Source organism: Mustela erminea, chromosome 9 (genome assembly GCF_009829155.1).
Source record: "Mustela erminea isolate mMusErm1 chromosome 9, mMusErm1.Pri, whole genome shotgun sequence".
Classification (NCBI taxonomy): domain Eukaryota; kingdom Metazoa; phylum Chordata; class Mammalia; order Carnivora; family Mustelidae; genus Mustela; species Mustela erminea.
Window position 1 is genome coordinate 93,034,326 of NC_045622.1, and position 21,378 is coordinate 93,055,703.

The 21,378-nt window shown below is 40.7% G+C and overlaps 1 long non-coding RNA gene across 3 annotated transcripts; it reads left to right on the forward strand.

Moving 5' to 3' along the window:
* Positions 1-6,148: 6,148 nt before the first annotated feature.
* LOC116599524 lies at positions 6,149-11,668 on the forward strand. 3 transcript variants are annotated; one of them, XR_004289397.1, is made up of 3 exons: positions 6,149-6,229; positions 8,063-8,353; positions 11,481-11,668. It is a non-coding gene; the product is annotated as an uncharacterized LOC116599524 (long non-coding RNA). The 3 variants fall into 3 exon arrangements; XR_004289398.1 differs by having other exon boundaries at positions 6,155-6,328; XR_004289399.1 differs by lacking the exon at positions 6,149-6,229 and adding an exon at positions 6,926-7,083.
* The last annotated feature ends 9,710 nt before the right edge of the window (positions 11,669-21,378 follow it).

Sequence of the window (21,378 nt, forward strand, 5' to 3'; positions counted from 1 at the left end):
AATAATGGGAATATAGGACTATACTCAAGAAATCTAGATTCTAGTCTCAGGTATGTTGTTTAATGTCTATGTGACCTCAAACAAACCACTTAATTTCTCTGGAACTCATATTCTTCATCTGGAAAATACAGATATTCATATTTCTAAAATATCCAAAGTATTATTGTTAAAAATCTCATGAGATCACATAAAAACACTTCAGAAATGATATTTTCATATAAGACATGATCATATTGTTGTTTCTCTTTCATATATCATCCTCCTCTACATTAGGTTTCTGAGTATTTGTCTCCCTCCTTTCCTTAAGCCACTAAATACTTAATAATAAGTTCTTATATTCTAATAAATAAATTGTTTTGGTTCTATAAGGTGACTTTTTCCCCCAAGGAGATTACCTGATACTATAAATCACAATCTAGAAAAATAAATTCTGTTTCCAGGAGTTATGAACTGAATGTTTGTGTCCTGCCAAAATTCAAATGCTGAAATCCTACCCCTCAATGTCATGATATTAAGAGGTAGGACCTCTAAGAGGTAATAAGGATTAGACAGAGGTTAGAGCCTTCATGAATGGCATTTGTGTCTTTATAAAAGTCACGAGAAAACTTGTTTCCCCTGTCTGTGTCCACCAGGGGAAGACACAGAAAGCTAGCAGTCTACAGCCTAGAAGAAGGCCCCTCAATGGAACCCACTCAGGCTAGCACTCGGATCTCAGACTTCTAACCTCCAGAATTGTGAGAACTACATTTCTGTTGTTTATAAGCCACCCAGGCTGGGTTATTTTGTTATAGCAGCCCAAATGAACTAAGACACAAGATGTACGCACCTTACCTCCTTTCTTCTCTTCCAAAGTTGTGACCTAGCTAGGACTACGAATGCTAAATCCATCCAAGGTCTTTGGTTTTCTACTCAAAGCCTTGTGCTGTGTGTGTGAGATACATATATATCATATGATACATATATCATATACATCCCAGTGTATTCTAGGAACAGCATACCCCCACATGGATTAGAACCAAAGGCTATGAACTTAATGAGTTTGATCACTCTATGTAGGATCTTTCTGACTTCAACAACTCTACCCAAACCCTTCTGCCTCTCTTTCTCTCTCCTCCCTTCTATCCTCCCTCCCTCCTACATTCATGCAGATAAACACCATCAAGGATAATTCTGTCTTAGTGCTCTTTTAGGAAGCATAAGGAGAAAAAAACGCTTAAAAAGCAGCCAGATTCCAACATTAGACTTCTGTAGATTTAGCATCATTCATAGAAAGTCACAGTGGTCCCTGAAAAAACCTGGAAAGTACTTGAACATCTAGATTTCCTTAAGTTCAAGGCTGAATTCATAATCATACCATACCATCAACCTGTAAGCAACCATCTGGATCACAGGCTAACTTCTTAGAAGAATTTAGGAGGCATATAATGGTTTGCTTTCCAAACCCAAGCCAAGAGTAGGATAATATAGCTACAACAAGGAATTAAACTAGTGAATTTAGAAATAACATGTTTACCAATTTAGAGATGATCAATTCAAATCATAAAAGAAATTACCACACCCAGCGGGTTAACCTTGCCCAGGGATTACATGCCCTATATTCAATCCCTCTTTGTTTTCTAATGTTTTATGATACAGTAGGTCTTAACCCTGAGGTCTGCAAATGCGATAACAGTCACACACTAAACATCATAATTAAAGATAATAATAATAGCTAGTATTTATTTACCAGTCCCAAGGGAGGGTATAGCAAAGAAGCCAAGCCATATGTAAGTTAAAGGAGGGTCCTCATCAAAAGCCAACCATGTACAAGAACATTAAATACTGTCTCAATTAAATTTCTCAACAATCCTTTAAGATAGGAATTACGATTATATAAATCAAACAGAGGATAGGTAAGCCACCCTGAATTAGCTATTATTCCTCATTTTCTGGAGAAGCAAAATGAGGTCTGCACAAGTAATTTGCTCAAAATATATTCACTAAGTGGGTGGCAAAATAGAATTTCATAGCCAAGTTGTGGGGACTCTGAGCCAGAACACCTAACCATTCTCAGATTATCATAAAACAGGGCATGGCACAAGAAAGGGTAGCAAGTCCTGCATTTTTTTTTAAGATTTTATTTATTTATTTGACAGACAAAGATCACAAGTAGGCAGAGAGGCAGGCAGAGAGAGAGAGGAAGGGAAGCAGGCTCCCACTGAGCAGAGAGCCCGATGCAGGGCTTGATCCCAGGACTCGGGGATCATGACCCGAGCCAAAGGCAGAGGCTTTTAACCTACTGAGCCATCCAGGCACCCCAAGTCCTCCATTTTTAAGAAGTTATGAAATAAGACCAAAATCAGACATGGCCAAGGTTGTCCATAACCTCACATGCTGTCAACTCTAGGATCAGCAATAGCACTGACAAGATGAGCAAAGGAAAAGAGTAATATTATTTATGTAATAGTACTAGGCAAGACAATATATAATTTGATTAAATGATATATAGGAAATCATTATATAGCACGTACCAAGTTTTACACATTATGTGTCACACATTATGTATTACAGTATCGAAATCCAGCCAAAGACTGTGATATGCAAGGCTCACAGATGGCGATCTCGGGCCCTTCTGTCTTCAGACAGAAGATAGACCAAACAGAATTGGAAGTTAGGTTTTCATCTTTTCCACTATTACTGAGCAATACAGGTGTCACATAAGCCCATCTCCATGAACTCATACATGGCTTAAATGTGCTTAATTAAAGTAAGAGATATAAACACAATAAAATTTGTTAATCAACCACCTCATATGACTGACATTTGGGGAAAGACTAAACAGACATGAATAAAAAAGCCAAACACATAAAACTGAAAACACTGTAGCCATGGCAGAGACACAACAACTTTCTAGCATCGGGCCTGCAAGGTTTTCATCTTTTCCACTATAACTGAGCAATACAGGTGTCACATAAGCCCATCTCTGTGAACTCATACATGGCTTAAATGTGCTTAATTAAAGTAAGAGATATAAACACAATAAAATTTGTTAATCAACCACCTCATATGACTGACGTTTGCGGAAAGACTAAACAGACACGAATAAAAAAGCCAAACATACATAAAACTGAAAACACTGTAGCCATGGCAGAGACACAACAACTTTCTAGCATTGGGGCCTGCAAGCCCCAGGGTAGGGCTTTACCAGGTGCGGTAGGGAAACGGCACACCTGTTTGAAGAACGGCTCTACCTAGTTCATCAGTCTTGCTTTCCACCAGCTTCCTCAGACTTCTTTTTATCAACACTTTAACAACTACTACTTCAACATTTAATCATTAATTAGAAAAAGTTGTGAGAGAAGAACTTGGTAAACTTAATAACTTTTTCCTGCTTTGATACTTCACTTCATTGGATAAGTTTTTAAGTGGAAATACGATTCCTGACAAAAGCAGCATAAGTGAGTTAGTGGAAACACCTTTGAATGGCCCGTGACCTGCACAACGAAGGGGTTTCTGTGGCATGGGGGACGGGCAGGGAGTTGGGAAGGCGAGCTCCATCTGGAAATAAACAACACTGATACTTTGAACCACATGCTTATCTTGAGTTACAATACCAGAAGAGGAGTAGGAACAAGACAGTAATTCCTCAGTTTCTCCATCAACCAAGAAGATATGAACAGACTGTGTAAGAAGATAACCTAACATAGAGATAGCTTCCCCTTCACAGACTGGCCCAGCCTGCGCATCTACTGTCAGCAGCTACCACTATTCTATGTTACAGTTACCATAAAAATGCCCCAGCATGTCATATTCTCTCATTTTCTCCTGGATACCTTTATTTACATTTTTATCTAAAAAAATTCTAACTCACCTATTGAGCCAAGGCTCAACTACTATTTCCTCTATTACAGAACTCTCCTCCATACTTCCACTGGTCCTTGTACCTACACTGCTTATAGCATTTACCATATAACATTACATAGACTTGTAGGCCTCTGGATTCAGATGGCACACAGATGGTACACAGACACAATCAAAGATAATTTTGTCTGAATGCTTGGCTTAAAACCACATAGATAAAGGCATTGAAAAAGCAGCCAAATCTTACACAAGACTTCTGGGAATTTAGCATCATTCACAGAAACTGGTGTTCCACAAAAAGAAGAGGAGAATCAACATTTGTTCATCTGTTAGATGTGGTCAAGTACCAAGACAAGCCCTTATTCATTTTGTACACTCAGCACTGGACCTGCTGCTTTGTATACACAGGCTGTTCAATAAGTATGGGCTGGATGCACTTTCGGAGATAAGTTAAGGGTCATGATGTTCCTCTGAACTATGTTCTGACAATCTTCCCAAAAAAAAAGACGTGAGGCAAACTTATTGCTGACATGCCTTGGGTCATTGCTTAATAACTGGAATTACTTTGCTTAAGTTTTATAAGAGGATAGAACACCATTCAGAAACAACATGCCATTTCCCAGAAGCAAACTGATGCTCACTGAGCAGTGAACTTTTTAGACCGACTTTTGTAGAGATAAGGCTTCCTAGCTCTTAAAAGAAATTGTTCTCGTGACTTTTTTAATAGAATTTGATCTATTAAAGCTGAACCAAGAGCTGTTGGCTTTGGAATGAGTAGATATATGTAATTCCCAGCAATGTCATTATATTGTCCCTTAAAGTAGATGACCAAGAGACAGAGCTTGAGTTATTATGCAGGCAGCAGGAAATACTGAAAGTGATAGATTTCTTTATCTTCAGTGATAATAATAATGATGATGATCATGTCCTGGACTGCATCCCACAGAATGGCAAATGGATTTCTGGGTCCTCTCTAAAGATTTTGAGGTTGAAGCAGAAAAATGAAATATGATGCTATCTGCATGATAGTTAGAGAAATATTACTTAGGACAAAAGCATTAGTTAAAAGACCAATTTTCTAGACCCTTGTTTTTCTCTTCCAAGTTGATCCTGTTCTTAGGTGTCAGGAAATCTCTGAGTTTTATTTATGAGAGTCATGCTTTAATATCCCCAGGCTTTAAGTTCCTCCATGGTCACCCCTGGCCTCACCTTCACTCGAGAATAAAGAGAAGCAAATTACCTCTCTGCTTGAAATCGGTGAATATATCCACCAAAAAGGCACAGCTCAGCTTCAGTACTGTCCCTTTCTTTCAGTGTATAGACTCATGTATTCTAAACAGTTAACTATGACTGAATAATGCTATATACTAAAATTTTTAAGTGTCTTTCCAAGAAAGATGCTATGGTGCTGTCTTCCTTTTGTCTCCAAACACAGACTATCTTCTCTACAATTTACCCTTATTCACAATTTTCTCCCCTGAGCTATGAAAAGACGAGCCATCAGGACTTGAATTAGCTGTCGGGAATCCCCAGTTGTAATCCAGTCCTATTACCCAGCTAGTAAACCCTTTAATATTTGAATAGCACTTTCAAGTTTTATGAAGCCATTGTTTAATTTGGTCCTCCCAACAGCCTTAAGAGTCCAGATGAAAACAATTGCCATTTAAGAGATGAAGAAATGTCAGCTTCAAGAGGTTACATATGTGGGAAAGGCTTGAAACTCCAGTATTTGTAATGTCATTGGGGTGAACAAGAGTCACTTTCTACCTTACAAGGCAGAGGTCTGTGATGACCCTGTACTAGTCTAGTGTCCCTTTTGCTTTGCCCCCAATAGTACCATATCACTCTAATATATTTGTTCTTTCATACCAACATCTAATTTTTATAATTTTAGATAGCCCAATCTGATTTATTTATTTATTTTGGGGGGGCATCCCTATACTTGTTATGCAGACCTACCTACTGGTGCTAGATATGGGGTAAGTACCGATGATTTTAAAGCCAAGAATCCAGATGGAAGTTTTCAAATGTTAATTGACCCATGGATACTAACATCCAAGAATTACCAAATGAGAACATCAAGAGAAAAACTTTCAGAACAGCAACAGAGACTGAATTTGGGTCTCGTTAGAACTGTGTGTTGGGAGATGAGGGCTGTTATAGGGATCAGACAGCCGGAACCATAAGGACTGTCACACTATGCAAAGGTCTAACTGATTATTTACACTCAGAATGCCAACAAATACCCAAGAATTTTGTCGAAGATTCTAGAAGTCATATTTGGCCTCTAAGTGTTCCACATTGCCTCCAGAAGTCCAAGAAGGTCAGGTCACAGGGGAAGGGTGCTGGCGTCAAAGCTCAGTGACAGAGAGCACTGCAGGCACAGCTGGTACTTGACTCAGCCCATCCTACTCCAATCTTCTTCCCGCTTGGTCATTTTGCGTCTTAGCCTCTCTCAGTCTCTGTTTCCACATCGGCTAAAAAACAGGTTGGAGTAGATACTAAGATCATTACCACCGCAAAATCCAAGATTTCTTTTCCTTCTAGAAGATTCTCAGCCTAGCACAGACCCTTCGCGTTTCACCGCAAACATGAAAATTCCCTTCTCTCACCCCACTCTCACTCCTTTCCAACCCAATAAAAAGGACTAAAAGGAAACCAAATTTTCCTACTCAGGACTTAACAACAGCTTAAAACTGAAAGTCGCAGTGAGAAATCTCATGTACCAGTTTTATTGCAGACAAAAGATCATTATGTCTGTTTACTTGGGGCTGGACAAGTCTCTCGTTAAAGTTTAACTTCCAAGGAATCAGACAACTTCTTCTATATATCGAACGACTGAGTTAACATGGTATTTGTTTGGCCACCATTCAAACTCAATTTATTTTCCACTCTTCTCTTTCCCTTTCCTACTCTTTCCCTTTTCATTGCCCACTGTTTGAAAATACCCATGCATTTCCCAAGTGAGGTCAGCATGCTGATTAGAGACTCCTGGTCACCAGTGGGTCAAGCATGTGTTGCTTCAGAGAGTCACTAATGGCATTTGGAAAAATGGAAAAGAGTAAGTAATAACGGCCATCGATTTTAGGAAAAAGAAATGACAAGACAAAAAAATAAAAAGTCAAACCAGGGTAATTGGGCACTAGAAGTACGTCTCAAGTAAACAGGAACTATAAGGAACATCTGCAACAGAGGGTTCATATGGCCCTATAGGAGAGGCACTTCCATCGTACCCCAGGACAGGTGAGAGTTTCTAGGGAGAGGCGAGGGACATTCCATTATTCCTGATCCACAACACGGCTGCTTTGCACCCTGCCACAGGCTCAGTCCAGCTGCGAGACTGTAGCACTTGCCCAACCCTAACCCTCTGCCCATCTGATTTACTCCTCAGAACTTCAACAGCATGTAAATGCTGTTGCAACACTACAGGTGATCCCAGGTGCCTTCATTCCCATCCTCCACAGCACTTACATCTGTGTCCCTTTGCCATCTCTGGCCCTTAGCTCCCACCACAGTAGTTTCCAACCCACTCCCATCAGTCACAATTTGCATTTGCCGATTTGAGTTCATAGTCAGAACCCTACCATCCACGATTCCTAAGCCCACACTGAAAAAAAAATCCTAATTAATAAAATGTAACAGCCAAGAATTTGTCCCGGTATTTAATGGTATTCCTTGAGATAAGTATCAATAGGAAGAAAACTGCTCCATGGTTCCTTTCTATTCATTAAATCTGGAGCAGGAGCAGGGGCCCAAGGGAATAGCATTTTCAATATTAAAATACCCACAGAAGCTGGCAAGAGGAATGCTTGCCAAGGACAAGGCACAGCAGCCATGGAGATGCACCTCTTGGTTCTCCCTTCAAGTGAGAACCTGCAATGAGGAGTGCAATTACCTGTCGGACAGGGCCCACCTACGGGCCTTGGGAGTCTACTGCAGTGTTCAGGCCACGGCCACGTTCTCCCTGAGGTTCTAGAACCTGGAAATTTCCACCCAGTATGGGACTCCTCTAACAAGTAATCAGTGGCTAGATGAGACTTTCTCAGAGTTGCACAGAAGTCTGAGGATCTTCAAACCCACTCCTTGCACAGCTGTCAGACCCACATCACAGTCTGAGACTCTCTGCCAACTCCTACTCCTCTCCTCTTTTATCCTTTGTGGGCTTGGCCACCAAAAAACTCCTTTGCATTTTTAATTGTATCTCTGTATCTGCTTCTTGTAGGTCCCAAACTGACATACAATGAGATGGTGACCCTCTCCAGTGAAGAGAAAACCAGAAAGACTGCAAAGGGACTGACTCATTTACCATTTTATCCTCTGTGCCCAGTAGAATGAACAGGACATCCATGCGCCACAGTCTGCAGAGAAGAATAATGAATAGAGACCACAATGCCATCCCCCAAGACATGGGTTCCCATCTGGTCCCAGGGAGCAAGCCAGCCAGGTCACCAATTTGGAGAGACCCTAAGACCTCTCCAGATCTACCAGTTACTTCCAGGCCCCTTTTTAAAAGGTATGAAAAACTGTTGATATTTTTCCATGATACCCAGGGGCCATAGAAAAGCTACCATAACAGTTTCAGACTTTCTTTGTCTAGACACACTGTGTCACTGCTCACTGTCCTCTAGTGACCCCATATTTCTGGTCATGATTTCTATAAGATTTGTCCCCACCTATCATTCAGGTGTCAGCTCAAATGGAGCCTTCTCAGAGATAGGTCTTCCAAGGATATCTAACCTCCCATTGTATTCCTCCATCCATTACCCTCTCTTATTTCTTCCTAGAACTTACCATTATCTGAAATTTTCGTAGTTATTTGTTTACTTATTTACTATTTATTTCTTACTCTAGAAAGTACACTTCAGGAGAGCCAAGATGTTGACTGTCTTGTTCTCTCCTAAGTCCTTAGATCTTAAAATATGCCAGGCATATATTTCAATGAGTGACAGAAATGGCCCCTGTTTCTACAGAACCTTTTTGACATCAGGGATGTCAAAAACTGAGTAAGTAATTGCAGACATTTAACAATCTCATTTGGGAAATCCAAGCCCCAACTCAAGAGAGCTATACATTTCCCTGAGTAGCCTCCTTTTCCTTCATTCACTATTATATTTGGCTAAGAAAAAAGTCCATGTGGAAACAACTATACCACTTACCACCCCAAAGGAAATTGCTTTTGGTGATAATCTAAGCCAGTGGTCTAAAAACTTTTTGGTCACTTATCTTTACCAGTAGTCAATTTTTAAACAACTCTCCTAATATGTTTATTTGTAAGTTAAATGTATATACCACAGTGCTAATGTATTATGTGTATTTTAAAACATAAATGAAAATTGAAGTGTAAACAGATGAGACAGAAATAGAAATTCTGTTATTTTCTTTCTCCCCTCCTCTATTTTGGATCATTTTATATATCCCCTAGAATATGTACAGCATATTTTGAATATCACTAAGCAAAGCAATTTTTATCTGGAGTTAAGAGGTTATCAGGGGTTAGAAGTGAGAGAGGGGCTAAGGACAAGAAGGCAACACAGGAGTGTCCTTTGGGATGTTAGAATTGTTCTATATCCTGTTTTATGGCAGTAGTAACAAGAATCTACCCAAGTGTTAAAATCCATCAATCTGTACATACCAAAACAATGGATATACTGGATATAATTTTTTTAAGCCTAGGGGCACCTGGGCGGCTCAGTGGGTTAAAGCCTTTGCCTTCAGCTCAGGTCACGATCCCAAGATCCTGGGATCAAGCGCCGCCTTGTGGGGGGGGGGGGGCGGTGTCTCTGCTCAGCAGGGAGCCTGCTTCTCTGCCTACTTGTGATCTCTCTCTCTGTCAAATAAATAAATATTTTAAAAAAACTCATTTTTTAAGCCTAAGAAAACAAGTCAAGAATATAGTATAGAGTTAGACACTAAGCATTTATTTTTCTGAAAAGTGAAAAATCCTGTAAAAACCCACATTTCCATCGTTGCTCTGCTTTTCCCTCCAGAGATCAGAATCACAAGAAAGCCAAGGAAATAATGTAACTTTATAGCCACCTCATTGATCCTTGAACCCTATAGACAACTGTGACAGATGGCAACTACAAAATCTCCCACTCCACATGCTGTCCTGCAATGTGACCTTGCCAGCCCCTCTCATCAAGAGGTGGGGTTCCTCTGCCCCTGAATTTAGTCTTAGCTTAAGGACTCACTTATAACTGATAATATACATGAACCTATAGGTTAAGTCAGAGAAAGCCATACAGCTTTTGCCCAAGTCTCTTAGGGCATTTTCTCTCAGAATCTAGCCTTATAGTGAGGAAAACCCAAGACACAAAGCCACATAGTCTGGCTTTCTATTTAGTTGATAATCCCAAATGAGGCCAACCTTGAGTCATTACAACCTATAATGGTTATTTTGGTCAACTTGACTAGATCACAAGGTGCCCAAATATCTGGTTAAACATTATTTGAGTATTTCCAGAATAAATAAGCATTTGAACTTGTGGACTGAGTAAAGCAGATGGCCCTCCCCAATGTGGGTGGTTGTCATCCAACCCATCAAGGACCTGAACAGAACAAAAAGGTGCAGGAAGGTTGAACTCACTCTCTGCGTGTTTGAGCTGGGACACAGCATCTCCCCCGTTAGCACTCCTGGTTTTCAAGCCTTCAGATACTTAGATTAGAATCTACGCCACAGGGTCCCCAGCTATCAAACCTTCAAACTACACCACTGGTTTTCCTAGGTCTCCATCTTGCAGGTGACAGATTGTGGGACTTCTCAGCTTCCATAATCACATGAGCCAATTCCTTATAACAAATTTCATTCAACAGATAAATCGGGGTGCCTTGGTAGCTCAGTTAGTTGGGTATATGCCTTTGGCTTAGGTAGTGATCTCAGGGTCCTGGGATCAAGCCCCATATCTGGATCCCTACTTAGTGGGGAGTCTTTTTCCTCTCCCTCTATACCTCTCCCTGCTCATGCTGTCTTTCTCTCTCTCAAATGAATAAATAAAATATTTTTTAAAAATAGACACAAAGATAAAATATCTATCTATCTTTATATCTACCTATGTACCTACCTAGCCACATAACTACCTACCCTATTGGTTCTATTTCCTTAGTGCACCCCAACCAATATACATCCCAAGCACGAACTCCTGAGAGTTCCAGCTTCCAGCTATTTGAGTAATCCCAGATATGTGAGTCTTTCCAGTTAAGGCATCAGGTACTGTGAAGTCAAAGCAAGCCAGATCCATTATGTCTGTCTGAATTCCTGACCCAAAGATTCCACAAACATTATAAAATGGTTATTACAGCATGCTACTAAATTTTGGGATGGTTTGACAGATAGAACTTATGTCCTATCCACTATCAATTCTGCCCTTTTTCTTAGCAATAAAACCCTGATTTTGTTTGGTGAGCTCTGTTAAAAATATTAAATTTCCTGGCTTTCTTTATAGCAAAGTATGGCCAAGTGATACAATCATAGCCAATGAGAAGCAAGATGAAGTCACTAGTTAGAGTCTCCAAAAATAAAAAAACAAAACAAAACAAAATAAAGTTCTTTTAGGAGAGAGATGAAATTGCTGGTATCTTTGGCCTTTTACTTTTCTTTCTTTTTTTTTTTTTTTTTTTTTAACCTTTCCTCATTCTTCCAGCCTAGCATGCAGTGATACCAGGAAGAAGGAAGAGGAGGAACCATCATGCCACCACAAGGGTGAAAACCACAGTTTAGAAATGATGGTGCAAAATGAGACACTGATTTCATGATGATTTTGTAGAGACATTAACTAGGACTGAACTTCCCACCTAAGACTTCTTGTTATATATAAGAAATAAACTCCTCCGTGATGAAGCAACTTTTAATTAGAGTTTTCTGTTACATGCATGCAGACACACTTGGTACCAAAAATATGATGCAGGAAGTAAGACATTCTACTCTCCTTATCTTAAACTTTTAAATAAACTGATATTTGAGACAATGGAGAATGCATATAAGCAAAATAGATACACAATATGTGGATCTCTTATTTCTTGCCACCCATTTGCATAGAATGTTCAGGATGCCCCATGAGCGGAGGATTCCCACAGAACCACAAGGAGACATACAAGATGCAAAAGATAAGTGTGTTATAGATAAGATTATATAAGCAGGTCCTATGAGGGACACACTCATAGCCCCAAAAGACCACTCTTTATATTTAAACCAGAATTTACTTTATTTTTTTAAAGATTTATTTATTTGACAGAGACCAAGAGAGAGAGATCACAAGTAGACAGAAAGGCAGGCATGTCAGGGGGAGGGGAGCAGACTCCCCGTGGACAGAAGAGCCTGATGTGGGGCTCGATTGCAGGACCCCGAGATCATGACCTGAGCCAAAGGCAGAAGCTCAACCCGCTGAGCCACCCAGGCACCTCTCAGAATTTACATTAAATGCAGAAAGGTAGCAATGGCATTCTGAGGAAAACAAATGACCAAGGAACCTTATCATATCTTTCTCACCCATGTTACTTCCCTGTAACAGCTAACCAGTTATGCTCAAAATGACATGAAACATTGTGGACCAAATTGTGCCAACACCCCACCCTCCAATTTATATGTTGAAGCTCTAACCTTCAATGCGTTTATATATAGAACTAGGGTTTTTAGGAGGTAATTACAGTTAAATGAGGACATAAAAGTGGAGCCCTAATCAGACAGGATTGTGGCCTTATAAAAAAGAGAGAGAAATTTCTCTCTCTTTGCCACATGAGGATGCAGCAAGAAGGCAGCCATCTGCAAGCCAATGAGAGAGCCCTCACCAAACCCCAACCATTTCAGACTCCCCAGCCTCCAGAACTGGGAGCAAATAAATGTCTGCTAAGCCACCAATCTTACAGTATTTTGTATGGCAACCCAAGCCGATTAATATATAGAATGAAAAGGAAATACAGGGCAACCCATAGCTCCTATTTCTTTTAGCCCTTCCACACTTAACAGTAAGGCAAAGGGACAGAGTATCCATATAATTTGGAGGTACTGAGAAGTAAAAGTAAAATTGTTGAGTTATTATTGTTCTGCATTTCCACTGATGTGGTAAGAAGAAAATATATGTGTACACGCACAAGCACTGAAATACAACTGTGTAATTTCAATAATTCTACATAACAAGTTAAATGCCCTTATGGTTGCATTTAAAACTGACATGGCATGGGACAAAAACAGTGAAGAAAAGAAGTGTTTTATAGATTAGTATTTTGACAGCACCTCTTCCCAGCTGAGAAGGGGCTTAACAAGTCTTTGGGAAGTAGGGGTCCAGATTCCGCTGAATGGAAAGCTGATGATCCTTTCCGGTACAACTGGCAAACCAGTTGCTTAGACTTCTGGCTGATACACCTCAGGATGCATACAAGTTGTCACCCAAGTCATATGTTTTATGGGAAATGGTAAGAAAAAGCCAGAATGTGGGGTATTAGTTCAGTCTTCCTCAAATATGCAGAACTGGACACTGATTAGGTGCTGCTGCTTTATTTGAGAGGTAGAATCCCAGTGCAGAATGAAGGAAAGACAAGCAGGGGAGGGAAGCTCAGGGAGCAGTACAATGTGCTCAATTACCACGGTTACGACTGCAGTGTAAAAAGCCACAGACACAGCTTGTATGCAGGCTGTTATCCATACTCAGCAATGGGGACGACCCCAGTCAGGCGGCATGACTAAACTGTGGCGCAGAGGCATCCACTGGAAAGACGGAGGATAAAGAATGTAGGTGCCTTTATCTCCACTGCTACCTGTTCCTCACTGGACAAAACTCACCCCATGAAAAGTTAATTCCCCCATATTTCCAGGATATATCCTATGACCCCCTCAGCAGCCGCCCAAGAAGTCACATCCCACACCATCCAGTGTGGCATTTCAAGTCAACACAGAAATGTCAGGAGGAGCCAGAGACTCTTGGCATGTGGCTGGTTGGTCACAGGGGTCACTGGTGTTGAGCTAGCAACTGAGAATGCGGGGGGGCGGGGGAACAGGCCAGGAACACCCAACTTGCAGCCAATAAAATGAATGTGTGCAGGGTTCTTGCCACATTCAGCGACATTCTGAAAGAGACAGATGAAATGAGTCTCAAGGTAGTAAAATCACGAAGAAAGAAGAAAGGAAATACCAAATTGGTTAAGGAAAAAACTCTCTGGCAGCTGACTGTAATTTAAATTAGGTGGGGGCTTCACAAAATCCTGCAGTTGAAAAACCCAGGCTCTTCAGTAACCCCAAAATTGATTATAAAGGGCCCATCACAAAGCGCACGCCTTCCCCAAACACCTTTCCTTTTGCTCTCTGCAAGGAAGCGAAGGCTAACCTGCTGGCACTGAAGTGAAGAGGCTGTCCTGCCACTAAAGCCTACTGCTAGGAACTGCCTCAGACAGAAGCCATTAAGCTAAGAGGAAGGGTGGTGGTAAGAACAGAAAGAGCAATAGGTAAAAGGGAAGAAGAACCTTCAGGCCTAAAAACATTTGAGCAAGGTGCATGCTATTGTTACTCCATAGGTAATGAATCAGCTGGATGCCAGCCAGAAATTTGAGGGAAGTCTTGCCAAAAAACTCCATTTTTGGCAACCCAGCGGTCTGTTGCTACTTAACTCTAAAATAATCCCCAGGTTCTTAGCTTCCATCAACCAGAAATGGACTGTGGAAGCAGTGAAGACCCTACAGATGATACCCTTCCCGGTACCCTCCTCAAATTTGGCCCTGGAGGATAAAAAACAAGGACTATAATCCCAGAGAGTAAAGCAAGGGGTTGCCAACTGGCTACTAAGGCACGTAGACCCACTAAGTGCACTAGGGCAAGAAGGCATCACTCTTACTACCCAGAGGATCTGATGATTGCTCTGGAATGGTGTGTCGCCAATCCACTTCTCTGAATTGTAGTTTTATTATTGTTATCCTTCCCACAACTGTATATAGTAGCAGGAGACAAACAAAATCTGTCAGTAAATTTATTCATTATGGGAACTCAAGAACCTGGCAAATACTTTGGGACCTTCAGTTGAATGTTATAATTAAATGGGACTTCAGGAGTGTTGACCAATGTCTGAAAAGAAGGATGTGTATGGATGTTGTTTAACCAAGGGTAGACTGTGGCAAATGTCAGTTGTTACTTATACAGTGTCTGCTTCTTGTTTTTCCTGAACTACAAAAGGCCATTTCATATGAAGTAGCAATGTGCCAGATTCTATGGCATACTGAGGTGACCCTATGTCACTCTCGCAGCCACTGGGATGCTAAGTTTTAAAAGGAATACAGAGTCATTTGAATTTTTTCTATCAATCTTTTTGTTGTTGTTGTTTTTCTTTTTCCCTAACCCCTCTTCCCTGCCTGGAATGTGAATGTGATGCTTAGAAGTCAAAGAGCAATCTTGAAAATCAAACCACACCACAGATAAGGTTGAGTAAAGAAAAAAAGGAGTCTGGGTCCTTGACAACTATTATTGAATTGATTCAGGTATTTCTGATAAGCAGGGGAAATAAGCCCCTATGTGATTAAACTACTATTATTTAGGGTTGTAATGGCATGTAGTCAAATGCAAACCCTAATTCATACAAACCCCCAAATGGAAAAGCATAACCAACAGGAAAGCTTTTACCAACAGCTAAAAGCAATCATTCCATACTGAAGTGTAGTAAAGCTAGGAATATCGGCATAAAAATTTCCAACCAATTCTGAGAATAATTAGAGGCCTCCAAACTGGAATCAGATGGGTTCCTCCCCTTGCCAAGGTGACACTTTGCGCCCTTCAGTGCCTGAAGCAGGCATCATGACCATCCGCATTTGTATGCAGGAGACCCCCTAGATAGGCAAAAGTACGTTGCAACACATTAACACCTACATTTCATACAAACTTATTATCCCTGTTGCATGTGGGGTTTGGTTAAAAAGAACAACAAAAACAACATAAACTATGAGAGAGATCCATACTTGAGTATTGCCAACATCCCTTATTAACTATGTAATCTCAATGACTCTTAACTTCCTCATCAAAAAGTTAGAATAAGATAACCTAACTCATGTTGATACTTACATGAGATAATAACTTTATAGCATTAAGATCAAGCTAGGGTATCTCCAAGACACTACTGTATCAGAGTAGCTATCTCCCAAAAGGGAGATAAAAACTGCCTTTGCATTATTTTCATTTATAAGTTAGTTTTCTTGGTCTCTGTTTTTTTTTTTTTAATTAATTTCATCAGACTTCATTAATCATTACTCTGTGCCAGGCACTAGGAACACAAAGGAAAAGCAGGTACAGAGCCTGACTTTGAGGAGTTAACTCACTTGCTAATGACACTGGATGGATAATAAATCAAAAAAGACCCAAGAGATAAGGCTGATGACAAGAAGTCCACATCAGGTAAGGTATCCCATACAGGAAGCCATGGGCAAAGGTTGCTAGAGACTTCCATCTTAAAGCCACATAGTCTCCATTCAAGAATAGCCTAGAATTTATTCAGTTGCCAGATGACCAGCTGAGAAGGAAACAATATTTTTTATATGAAATGAAAATAGTAAGATAATTTTCCAATTCCCTACTGCCAGACACTTGCTCCAGAGATGACTGTCCAACACAGTTCAGGAAGACTGGGAGCGGGAGTGCAAGGACAAGGGATGTAGAATTAAAAACTTGGGAACAAAGAAAACATCCATACCTTCTATTCTAACCCACAGATCCATGATGCAGCATAGGCCAGCCTGGCTAGGAGACAACGTTTCTGTGAACCGCTCTACCAAACTGCAGCATGCAATTGGCCCACATAAGCCTCTTTTCCCTGGAAGAATATGGCATCTGAATCCTAAATGATCACAAGTACTGTTTAACTACCAAACACGCCTAGTTTTAAAATAGGGCATGTAGTTGTTCCACTCAAGCTTCTTCAGTCCTCAGATTGTCAGAATTAGAAAAGATGATTAGAACTAAGCTGCTTTCCTCTGGACATGGACAGCAGTGTCATCATGACTTCTCTCCACAGCTGAGTCCTTGCTCCCACTGCAGTCATCAAGCCTGGCTATCTTCAGGCCTCTAAGAGAGAAAACCAAGGTCCTGACATTGTGTGGTCACTAAAGCAGTCATGGTGCTGGTAATCATCTCAAAGGATTACTTAGTGACCAGATTTCAGATGGGTAACTACTATTCTGTCCTCCCAAAAGATGATTCATGTCATTTCAATGATATAAATTACTCCTGGTTTTCCATTCTGAACTAGTCCAAATGCACAACAATGAAAGTCAAGACACTTATGAGATTAGAGACAATGATGAGTCACTGACATTGATCATAGCCTAGACAATCAAAAAAGCAGACTAGACCAATTCAATCATTTCAGGAAGACAACATGAGAAATGTCTGGATAAGTACTTTACTATGCGTCAACAAGTATCTAATTTCCTAGATAGTGGTACCATTGTCTTATATGCAAAAGAACAGATGGAAGAGGTAAGAATCAATATTCCTATTTTGACCATATTTTTGATGTACTTGTTTGACATCCAAGTGGAAGCTCTGGGATAGCTGCCACAATATAAATCTAAAAGCTCCCCTCACACACACACACACACACACACACACACACAAACACACACACACTGCAAAATGATGTCTAAGCTTTAAGAGTCTATGGACAGCAGTTAGAGTCTTAAGTTAGGTCTCCGAGGTTTGGTTAAAGAGGATAAGGCAGTAAAACAGGTTAATAAGGAGTGACCATCAGGTGAGAGGACAATTAGATAAATCTTGCTCTATCATGGCTTAAAAAAAAAAAACAATGTCTAATCAAAGGAGTGCTCCAAGTGTCAGTGTTGCTTAGAATCTATAAAATTACAATGGAGATCATCGCTGGCTTGGGCAAGATGTGAGTCAGTGGGGACCTTGGTAAGAATCACTGCAATGGAGTAAATGCAAAATTAAAAACAGAGACAGCAATTTTTGACAATTAATTCAAGAAGTTTTTCTGTAAGAAAGAACTGATAGATGAGATCATACCTGTGAAATTTCTAAGAAATGAGGGGTCGAGGAAGATGTTTTAAAACCATGTCAAGACATGCTTGGATGCCAGTGAAAATACTCTAATAGAATGGGGAAATTTTCTGAGATCATTGCAGGATCAAAATTCTTCAGTTTATGAGAAGAGAGTGAACCAAAGCAGAAGTGAAGGGATTAGCCTTGGACGAGAACATAGACACGTCTACCCTTCTGTTAGGCAGAAACACAAGATGGAAACAGATGATATAAGTTAATGGAGTTTGCATTGGGTAGGCAAATTAATTTTTATTTGGTTGTACCTTCTTTATGAAGTCTGAAGTGACGGCATCAATGATGAAGGAGGAGGTGCTAGAGACTTGGAGACAGAAGAGGAGTTATAAATTCTTGCTGACCAGGAAAAAGGAGTGTATTGGAAAAATATGTAAAGATTAGCTATAGTAGTGAGTGTCTAAGATTTGTGGTCATAAATTTAAATTGAACATATAAAACATTGTGTGTATAATTTTTTTCTAAATCTTTTGCAGGTTGCAAAAGCTGGGAATGAGAAAAAGTTTTATTTTCAAACCCAGCAAGTTCCTGTATTTTCTTTAAACTGTTAGAAAACTAGAAAGTTCATTTTGATCTTCCCTTTACTTTATGGCAGCTAAATGGGGCCAGTTGTCATCCTCCATATTCTGCCTGAATAGCTCCTCACCAAATCTATAAATTCATTAGACACTCAGCCTGTTTTTCATGTGACCAACACAACAGTTTGCCTCATTGTTCTGCCAGTATATAATATCAGTCTCATTTTCTCTAGTCTCCAGTAGTAATGACTCACAGCTCTTTCTGCCTCCATTCTAGTCTTACGTAGGCCCTTCTGGCCCCTGCCACTCTCTGTTTCCAAAGCCAATGCTCCATGTTTACTCCTTTCATTACAGCAGCAGCCTACTAGGCACCAATTTCTATTTCAATGATGTATTACTGCAAAACAAACTGTCCCAAAACTTAGTGACTTAGAACAAGAACTCTCTTATTTTTCACAATTCTTTGGTTCAGGAACTCTGACCAGTTACTCATCTCTGCTTCATAGGATACGTGCCCAGGGCTGGAACATTCTAGATGGTCTCTTGATTCACATATCTAGCACCTCAGCTGGGATGGCTCAAACACCTGGGAACTAGCTGGGGAGAGCTTGAGTAAGATCTTACATCTGGAACATGGTTCTTTTTGTTGGCTTGGTTCCTTAATTCTCCTTCATGTATTCTCAGACATTGTCTCTACAGTCCCTCCACATGATCTCTCCAGAACTTTCACTCAAGGCCAAGTGCACAAAAGTAAAAGCTGCTTGGGCTTCTTTAAGGCTTGGGATCGAACTGGCAAAGTGTCACTTCTGCCTCATCTTATTGAGTAAATCAGGTCACAGGATCATCCAAATTCAAGAGTGTGATCTGTACGAGTGCATGAATACAATGAGGCATGGTTCATGGGGCTACCAAACTAACGGTGCGTCCCAGAGGCTAAGGATCCACACAAAGACGGTGGAGCCCACTTCACTTGACAGCAGCCCTCGTTCCTTCAGCTTGATTCACTTCATATTCTACAGCAATAAAGGGACCACCTCAATCTGGTAGTTATTCTCTAACCATATTTGACTTCATTTTTCTTTAAATCTCTTCAGCAGTTGGTCAAGTAGCCCTCCAGCACCACTTATCCTACTCTACATTACAGTTTAGCTACTTACACTCTTGTCTCATCCCATTAACTAGATTACAAGCATCTCAAGAAGAGAAGTCTCGTGTTCAACTTTTTAGCCCTCCACTTCCACTCCCTGTAAGTAGGGCTGCCTCTACAGTGTTCCCAGAATTGGTGTTTGAGAAGCCTGATGTCTCTAAATGTCATAAGATCTGTTGAAGGAACAGGCCCTGGAAAACAGAGATGAGCGTCATTAAGGAGTTCCAGCTTTTTAACTCACTTGTTCATACATCGCCGCAGCTACTATTTATTGAACACTTTCTCCTCTCAAGGCACTGTAAGTGAAGTATTACTAATCCTTTCAGGGGTATTGCACACTGAAGAGTAACATCTCCATTTTATAGAGGATGAAATTAAAGCTCAGAGAGGTTGTGACTTGCCACCAGCTGCTAAATTATTAAACGGCAGATATGCCAGGTTTGTCTCATTGCAACACTCAGATTCTTTTCACATCTTCACACTAACTGCATCTCTAATGGGCTGCCAAAAAAAAGCACCGCGGTGCTTAGGGTCCACTTAGGGGTAATCTACACAGGGCCCCACTCACAGGAGGACCACAGGCTTCATGCTCCATTGTTACTATTCTGAAATTCTTAATAATTTGAAAACATGAGGCCTTGCATTTTCCTTTTGCACCGGGCCCCACAAATAGTGCAGCTGGTCCTGTCCGTGCTTATATGGGAAACACTGACACGCTGCAATGAGTTGTTTCCACACAACTCAGTTTCTGTTTCACAAATGTCGAGGCTGCTATATAAGCATACAAAGTGGGTGAATGGTTTTGAGTTTTTCTAGTTAAAATTCTACCCCCCCCATATTCTTCCTCAAAAACTCTGCCTCCAGACATTCATTCCTTTAAGTTAACAAAAGACTCTCCCACAGTTTTTTCATCCCATGATCTCACTTCGCTCACCTTGAATACCCGTTTTATTTCTCTCCCCCTAGCCAAAAAGTTTCCAAAAACACTCCCCTTAATATTGCTACAAGGACATCCTTTAATAAAAACTCCAAATCTATACTTGTGAGGAGATAAATTATTGGGTGATTATTCACAACACAAAGGATTACTCACCATGGGCTCCTTTAAATGTGCACTGAGAGCTCATTCCTTGTTTACGAGCCATTAACCACTTGAGCTTGATGGTGCAGAGAAACAAACTAGAGGACTGGCTACTCCAAGGCTGAACCCAGGGAGGTGTGGGGCCTAAGTCCCTGATGTGGGACAGCTGACAGCAGGGAAGCAGGCTGGAATTGGGGGGTGGGGGGGCGGTGAACTACCACATGCAGCAGGCTGGAATTGGGGGGAGGGGGGAATCCACCACATCTACTACCTCTGCACAACTTACAACATCATCTTAAAGGTACATGCAGGGCCCAATTAAAGGTGAATGCTAAGGCTTAAACCAGGTGTGGGCATAAGGAGTCATCCCTAAAAGGACATATTTAGGATATTTAGTGAAACATGCAGGGACTTTAAACAGCTTGACTGATTCAACAATGTAATCTTGCTGAGATAACTACAATATGAACAACCAGATCTCTATACATCTCCACCTGAATCTTCTTGCTCTGGCAGGTTCCATCATCCTCTGAAGACAGGCAGGTGGATGTACCCCAACAATAAAGAGAAGCTCCAGATTCTAGGGCAACAGCTTTTGTCTTCAGTGTACTCTGAGTGGCTTTTCAGGCTGGCTCTTGACGTGAAAGTATATAAGACAACTTGAGCCAGGACCATTAGTTTTGAGTGACACATGGCATGATATAGTGCTCCTAGCCCATGTCATGACACACGGCACATAAAGTTCAGGACCTATGCC